We start from the raw sequence: 7,949 nt of genomic DNA, 5'->3' as shown, positions 1-7,949 counted from the left end.
CTGTCTTGTTCCTTGGCCTTTAGATGGCAGAAGGGGCCTTTTTGACTGCCTGTGTGTGTGCGCATATACGTACGTCTTTTGCAGGGACGTCTGAGAGAGAAAAACATCAAAAGGCAACATAATCCAGGTACAGGGCTTCACTTTTAACTTTTCAGCAGCTAGTGTCTGAAGCAGCTATAAAACTGTGGCCAATGGGACGAGAAACGTGATTGATGCTGAGCACAGCTTGATTACTAAGAGATTTAGTTGCCTGTTCATAATATGCTGAAAATATAGGGTTTTGGTCAATACTGAGATTCATTCAGGGTTGTGTCTTCATAGGATTCTAAGAGCTGACCATACGTATATCGAAGGTAGTTTATGTTTTTTTAAAAATGTGGGCTTAGGTTTAGGTTAGCTTAGGTTAGGTTAGCGTTTAATGTATTGTTGCCGTCTTTTCATTTCCTTTTTGAATTTTTATTAACGTTACTTTTCCGGTTTGCAGTTGCACATACAGTTCAAAAAGGTGGGGGAATGCAGCTGGGTAACCTTGATGTGGTCACCTGGGTTCTTCTCAAGTCTGACCCATTCGCAGAACACCCTTAAAGATCTGGGTGAGTAAGAGGGTTCCTTGGGAGATTTTTTTCTGGTTGGAAAAGACATATAGAGGGACATGTGAGGGGGGAAATGAAAGAGTACACTTTAGGGGCTTCTCAGGCTCCGTCATAATCTTTAATGCATGATGTGATCGAAAATGAATGTTTCTGGATCATTGAGATTGACATGAGCTTATAGTTTAAGGGTATGTGACTGCATAACGTCCAGTTTTACTTTTCTCTTTCAGTGTCATTCACATGCATGTGGTTTTATGGTGACCTGCTTTTATTTTGATCTGAGTCTAGAGGGATGTTATAGACAGCACTTGAAAGCCTTCCACTAAACCACATGGTTGAAGGGGTTTTTATCTCCACCTAGTGGTTTAAAGGTCTTAATGCTACAGGTGAACGCTTTGCCGTGAAACCTTTCGGTGATCAATTACTGTATAAATGCGTGCGGTTGAAACTGCTTTTATATAGATGCGAATTTCAAACCAATATTTACACCGATACTAAAAGCAACAATCTTTTCAAAAGTATTTTTTTTTTTTTTCAAATAAATCGGAAAATGTAATTTAAAATAAAATCATAAAGCTGCTGCAAGAGAATGGTCGGCTTATTATGTTTCAGTGTTTTTGTAAACAGTTATGAAGGTTGGAATCGTTTTTAATGTAACGCTAAAATTTAATTTAATTGTGACTGAATTTGTTTCTACTAATTAACCCCCAGGTGAATCTAATTTTCTGTGCTTCTTCGTTCAATTTTATCTAAGCATTTTATCCCGTCATAATGAATAGAGATTAATATTTTAAATAAACAATATACCGCTCGATTACAGCTTCGAGATTGGAGAACATTAATGCAAAGAAAAAAAATTAAGAAAATACAAAATCACCAATAATTCAGCACAAATTCACATGCATGCATACCTTTATATAAAGAAAATATTACTTTCCAAGACACGGCATGGATGAATTGCTTTTGAACTTGTTTTTCTATCATTAAATTACGGACTGGAAACCCAATCCAAATGAAGGGTATTGATATTAATTACACAATAACCATATCCGATAATGTGCCGCTCTTGCTCTCGCTGATTAATCTTAATATTATGCCCAGGCAATATATATTTTAATTTGTCCTAGTTTTGGTCTTTATTGTTCTTTTTACGTAAAATTGAATGCGCACACAAAGTTTGCGCATTCATAAAAACGTTAATGAAAATGTTATTAAAAAGATTTGTAAAATAATGTAACTTTCTACAAGAAAGAAATAAAGAATGAATGAAATAAAGAAAGCTGTTATAATCTCTTCGTGAAATATCCACTTGATTTAATTTAATACACAATATTTATTAACGTGTTTTCTACATTTTTGTTACAATTTTAAATATATACGATAGTATTTTATGTTTATGTAAAAAATTTTTGATCATGTGCTTTTAATAAACTGAATTCATATCGTTTTAGCATTCAAAATACATTTTTAATTATAATGTTTTGACACCAAATTGGCCGTCTGTGGCATATCGGCGATTACGAAATGATCTTGTAGTCTAGTCTTCATATTTGGTGATAAATGTTTTAGACAAGCCACTCTTGACATTCTTACTCAATATCCTCGATGAAGCCATAAAGGAGAGAGCTGGAGCTGCAGCAGAACCTGTTCTTTCTCAGTGCACATCTGAGTCTCTGACTGCACAATGATGGATATCCACTCCAAACTTCTTCTCTTCAAATTGCGTCCCAAATATAGATTTACAGGTGTACAAAAATGGCAAATATGGCCTGTTCGCGTTTGCCGAAAATTAGAAGCTAATTATGCTCATCCCAAAAAATTATGTATAAACAATTTATGACGTAAATTAATGATGTATGGATTAATGTAAATGATCGACCTAGTATGTTAGCATGTAATTTTTTGTTATTATAACAACTTTTGTCATTAATTACTGTAATGTTTAGTTTTATTTATAAATTAAATTAAAAGAGTTAAAACTATAACTTAACACATTCCATTTCATTTTTCCATTTTTCCATAATCTCTTCTTTGTCGGTTTAACAAGGATTAACAGCATGGCAAATTTTCGTTCTAATATTCAGCACATCACACTATTATTACAGTATTTATTTTGAATCGGATGACAGTAATCGTGATGAAACGTGAAAGAGAAATGGCTTTAAGAGCCATGTGGTGAATTGGCGCTCTGTCCTCTGAAGTCATTATGAATGTGCTTCCCGTGTATAATGCACAGACACCTCTGAGTTTTATTAACTTGGTTTCTTTTTTACAACGTAGTAATGTGTGAAAACGGGGAGGGTTCATAGTCAATTAAGACTGGAAGCAAATCTCCACAGTGTTGCACTGAAGGAACTCTAATAATGCAACCAAACAATTACGCTTCACTTAAAACCAATGACATTGGAAACCTTAAATGAAACTGTCAAATTGAAATCTGTGCGCTGATATTAGCAGACGAGATAAGCATAATTGTGGTCATCAGCTTGATGAGAAAATTGGATAGGCTATTAAATTAAATCCGTATTCGAAGTAGAAAGCTAAAGACTGAGATTGAGCAGATAAAAATAAACAATGGTGCATCATGTTGCGCATTCTTTAGTGTCAAAAATAAACAAATAGCCTAGCAAATATACGACAAATATGCAGTAATACGAAGGTTGTGCAAAATAATGCTGTGGCGGTTTTCCAAACAGTGGACTTGTGAATGTAGTATGTTTCTCCAGAAATCTTGCCACCAGAGATCAAACAGTTTGACACTGGTGCAATGAGCGCAGCTTACGATGGGGATCCGAGTGCTATGTTGGGTGCTGGCTGGGGAAATGTTATGATCTTGTAATTACGGGTCTTGGACAGATGCATTATCCAGGCTCAGCGTTGGAGCCACTGGATATTATTGTAGCCAGAGAGCCGGAGGGCCAGACACCTACCATCGGGGAGAGGGGCTGACCCTGCTGGCCCTGCACTACGGCTCCTGCGCCATATTGCACATTTAAGCACCAGGGTTTTCCAAGTTCACCGGCATTGTTGATTAACAGGCCAGCTTTGAGGGGAGATGATGTCTGTATTCTCCAAACGAGTTCCCAACAATCCACACGCGGTGAGGTCATGCTGATTCAGGTCGTGGAGCACTGGAACGGCAAACGTATCCACATATTAACCCGCTTTGTTTCATGTTGTCCCCTTTAGCATTTGTTCAGATGTCTGCAGTGGAACATCTAAAATTACTATTGTGTTCTTTATTTGTTCATTTATTTTATTACTTGGATTTTATTATAGTGCTTGACAATAACACAAAGTTAATTGCAAATGCTTTAATGTTAGTATATGCTGTTGCCTTCGTTTTTGGTTTACACGAGACTACTAACTAATTACGTTAATTTCGTTGCCCATAGAGAGCAGTGTTGGGGTAACGCATTACAAGTAACGCGAGTTACGTAATCAGATTACTTTTTTTCATGTAACTAGTAAAGTAACGCATTGCTTTTTAATTTACAAGAAAATACCTTTTTCCATTTGTTGATTGGAAGCTCTCCTGCCCCAATGTTGAGAGAAATCGGAAGATGTTAGTTCTAGAATAAAAGTGAACATGGATTATTTCATCTCATTCACAAAAAGAAAAAAAAACAGATTCAGCGTTCCTCAAAAATGAATGAAAACAATGAAATGAAACTTAGAATATGCAAATCTGCAATAATTAAATGTTAAATAATACAAATCTATTTTATGTATTTAATCCCATTTTATTAACCAGTGTCTTTGCTTCTGACCTTCGATTAACTGAATAAACATTACTCAAGATAAGATAACAGTTGTTCTTTTTTTATTGCTGAAGAGTGTTGAACTTTCTTCTTCTGCGTTGTACCATACAGACGTGAATTTACCTTTTCTTCAGTCTGAGCCTTTTGGTGTGAAAGGGCTTATACATTTGCCAAAACTTTTTATATTAAGAACAAACAAGCAAACCCTGCCCAGATTTTTAAAGTAACGCAAACGTAACGTAACGCATTACTTTCCATAAAAGCAAGTAACGTAGTTACTTTTTAGGGAATAACGCATTATAAAGTATAACTTTATCCCTACACTAATAAATAGAGAAACATATACGTTTTTAGTTAATTGTTTTTTCTTTTAAATACAAAAATATAGCTGTTACATCTAATTTTCCCATTGTCTGCAACATAATTTAGAAATCAAACATTTCCCTAAACAGAAATGAATGTCAAATATAAAGAGTAGGCTACTTGTTGCATTAGAGTTGTAACACCAATTATAAAATATTTAAGTTAGGGTAAGTCCGCACGACTTGTGGTAGTCTTTTCAAACCTTATTCAAATTAATGTCGACCCAAACACCAAATAAAATTAGAAGCAAGTCAAGAAATAAAATTAAGAAACCAGCTAAACAACATTAATGTAACATTAATCTAACCACAAATAAAATTATAAACCAACATTATACAATTTATACGTACTTTCTTCCCTTTTTTCTGTGTAGATCCTTATATTTTAAACAGATCTTGTCACATTAGAAGGGTTGTGTATGATACTGATATTATTTGGTTTAAAATGATGTTACAGTTTGGTGTATATCCAAATACGGCAATCTTCAGGTGTATTAAAGAACAAGGCCATAAAAATAACTAAAATATATCTAAAGATAAGAGAAACAGCCTATGTTAATTAATTTGTGAACATTTCTTAATTTTTAATCGCTCGTCATTATGAACTGCCCAGGATTTCTTATTAAATCCGTGCAGATAACCAAGATATAGACTAGCCGTTAATTCAAATCCACAAGACAGCATGAAGCAGTTCAGCAGTAAGTGCAGTGGTTGGTTATACCTCAATATAAAATGTCATGCTCTACATGAATGTCTTCCATCGGCTCTGCGGTCCTGGAATAACTCTTTTCTTAATCCCACAAGTGTCAGACACCGGCAAACGTCAAACGTCCTAGCTGTATGGCACGATGTGACAGTGGACAGCCCCTGTCAAAGAGATACGGCTTCATGCATAAACAAACCATAAAACGTACCTCTACGATCACGGCCGCGGTAATATTTAAGATGGGTTTCAATAACTCTACTTGCCTGTGAAGAGCGCTTGCCCGTGCCTCACATGAAAAGCTCACCTCAGACAGGTAAAGAACCCGCTCTCAGGAGCGTTTGATGCTCTAATTCTGGTTTTGGCACAAGCTCACAGCTGTGGCACACCTGTGGAGAACTGTGCGAAGGGCAAAGTTCGTGAAGGCCGTTTATAGTGTGAATGACAGAAGACTCTATCTGCGCATCACGGACCTGAGACAGCCAACATGCTCAGCTCGTTTAGGAAGCTCATGCGATTTCCATTGCTGTCTTAGATCTGATCTTATGAGGTGCGCTTATAAATAGAAGAATTTTGATCAAAGTAGTCCTACCCTTTGATATTAAAAAAGTTGAATGAAGTTCTGACAAAATGTTTGCCTCAAGTTGCCAAAAGTAAATTCATCGTCTTACTATATGTTTCCTCTTGAAACGTGCTGTTTAAGGATTTACTAGGCTACATTGTACAATTTTGTATTTAAAAAAACTTATTGAAAACGAGGCTATAAGGAATAGATGCAGAGTCTGTTCAGTAACGTCCATTTTAATCATGCATCATGCAAAACGAAATGCTGCAGTTGCAGGCGCGTCCATCATCAGTACCACAGTTGGTTTCATACTGGCCTACATTCCTGCATCCAAATGAGCATGTCTATGAAAACATGGGGTAAGGAATTTTAATAGGCCTAAACTAAAATGAGAAGACAGTATAGGTCTATATTAAATTAATATGAATTTTAGAAACGTCACCACTCAAAACAAGCAAACGAACAAAATCATCTTAAGCCAGTCTAAGGTAATTTGCTGGTCTTAGCTGGTTTAAATTAGTCTCATATCCTGGGCAAACAGCCTTGCTAAGCTTATTCAGCATGTTTGTCAGTCTGACGAGCTTAAAAGTGACCTTTAAAACCTGCCCAACAGACCAGGGGTGCGTTTCCCAAAAGTATCGTTAGCTAACTCTTAAAAAATAAAGGCTCTAAAGTGGTGTTTTTTCAGTGATGCCATAGAAGAACCATTTTTGGTTCCCCAAAGAATCTATAATGAAGCATTTTAAATATCTATCACTGTAGAAGCTTTGCTGCATTTGAAAGGATGTCAAGGTTCTTCATGGAACCATCGCTGCCAATAAAGAACCGTTATTTTTAAGATCTATGGTTGTACGGTTTATAACGACGTTGCTTTCGGGAAACGTTCGGAGAACAGCAAACCAATTTTAACTGGTAACCTTAATAAATAAAGTAATTTATCGCATTGTCTCCACCATGACATATGACTAAGGAAGTCAATCAATCTCAATAATCACTCACTCAGAAATTCTTGATTATTTAGTACAGAAACCTACATTGCGTTTGAGGCAGTGGTCGCCCGGTGATGGTGGGGGTGGTTTGCAGGAAACAATTATAGAAACAGGGGCACTCCCGTCCTCAAGCAAAGGGTCTGGGTTATACCCGCATTATAGAGGAAGACACCTAGAAAGAGGACCAGCCTAAACAACCTGCCGTCATCATACAGAACCCATATACTCCGTATCAATATTTATATTTACGTACTTCACATATAGGATTGTTTCAAAGCTCAGGTGTACTGGCGAACTACAAGACTGCTTGAAATCAAATTCATTTATTCGAAACTAATTCAGATGATATCCAGGGTAAATCAAAGCACAAAAGGGAGAGAGAGAGAGAAAGAGAAAAAAAAACTCATTGTGACCTTGTCTCCTTTGGATCTGCATCAATGGCCCTGTCTTTCAACACACAGGAAAAAAAAAATCAAATTTATCGACTTTAAAGACAGCAGATGTAGCCTAGGTCGAACTAGGCTTTTCCATGCCCCCGACAATAAACGTTAATATTAAACTAAACCAAAAATCCAATTACTCAAGACATGTGCTATAAAAACGGAGACCTTTGGGCTGGCAATTGTGGTTCTATTTTTTTGAGCATCATGACGTTTGGCATCTGCTTGGCTTCCAAGTCGACGAACCAATTGCGTGAGAGAAACACTATTAAAATACTGCAAAGCACTTTCCCAGGAAAAGCAGCATTTCCAAAATAATAATAACAGGTCTGTCATTCTCTTTCATGCCGCGCAGATCACCTCCTGCTTTTGATATTAATGTATAATTGTAGCTATAATAATTATCGGATGACTCTTAGACTTAACAATTAGGCTATTTCGATTTCATGATATTTCGTTCTTTCTTTTTTATATTTAAAACTAAATTATTATTATTGATTTATTTAAATAGTTTTAAAAAGCTACGGTTACTATTT

General features: G+C 36.1%; 1 long non-coding RNA gene across 1 annotated transcript; it reads right to left on the bottom strand.

Moving 5' to 3' along the window:
• Positions 1–1,882: 1,882 nt before the first annotated feature.
• LOC141337474 (uncharacterized) lies at positions 1,883–5,577 on the bottom strand. The gene is made up of 3 exons (XR_012355757.1): positions 5,438–5,577; positions 4,100–4,165; positions 1,883–3,724 (listed from the first exon to the last, which is right to left on the bottom strand). It is a non-coding gene; the product is annotated as an uncharacterized lncRNA (long non-coding RNA).
• Between the last annotated feature and the right edge of the window lie 2,372 nt (positions 5,578–7,949).

Source organism: Garra rufa, chromosome 6 (genome assembly GCF_049309525.1).
Source record: "Garra rufa chromosome 6, GarRuf1.0, whole genome shotgun sequence".
Lineage (NCBI taxonomy): Eukaryota > Metazoa > Chordata > Actinopteri > Cypriniformes > Cyprinidae > Garra > Garra rufa.
This window is presented reverse-complemented; position numbering and strand designations above follow the sequence as displayed.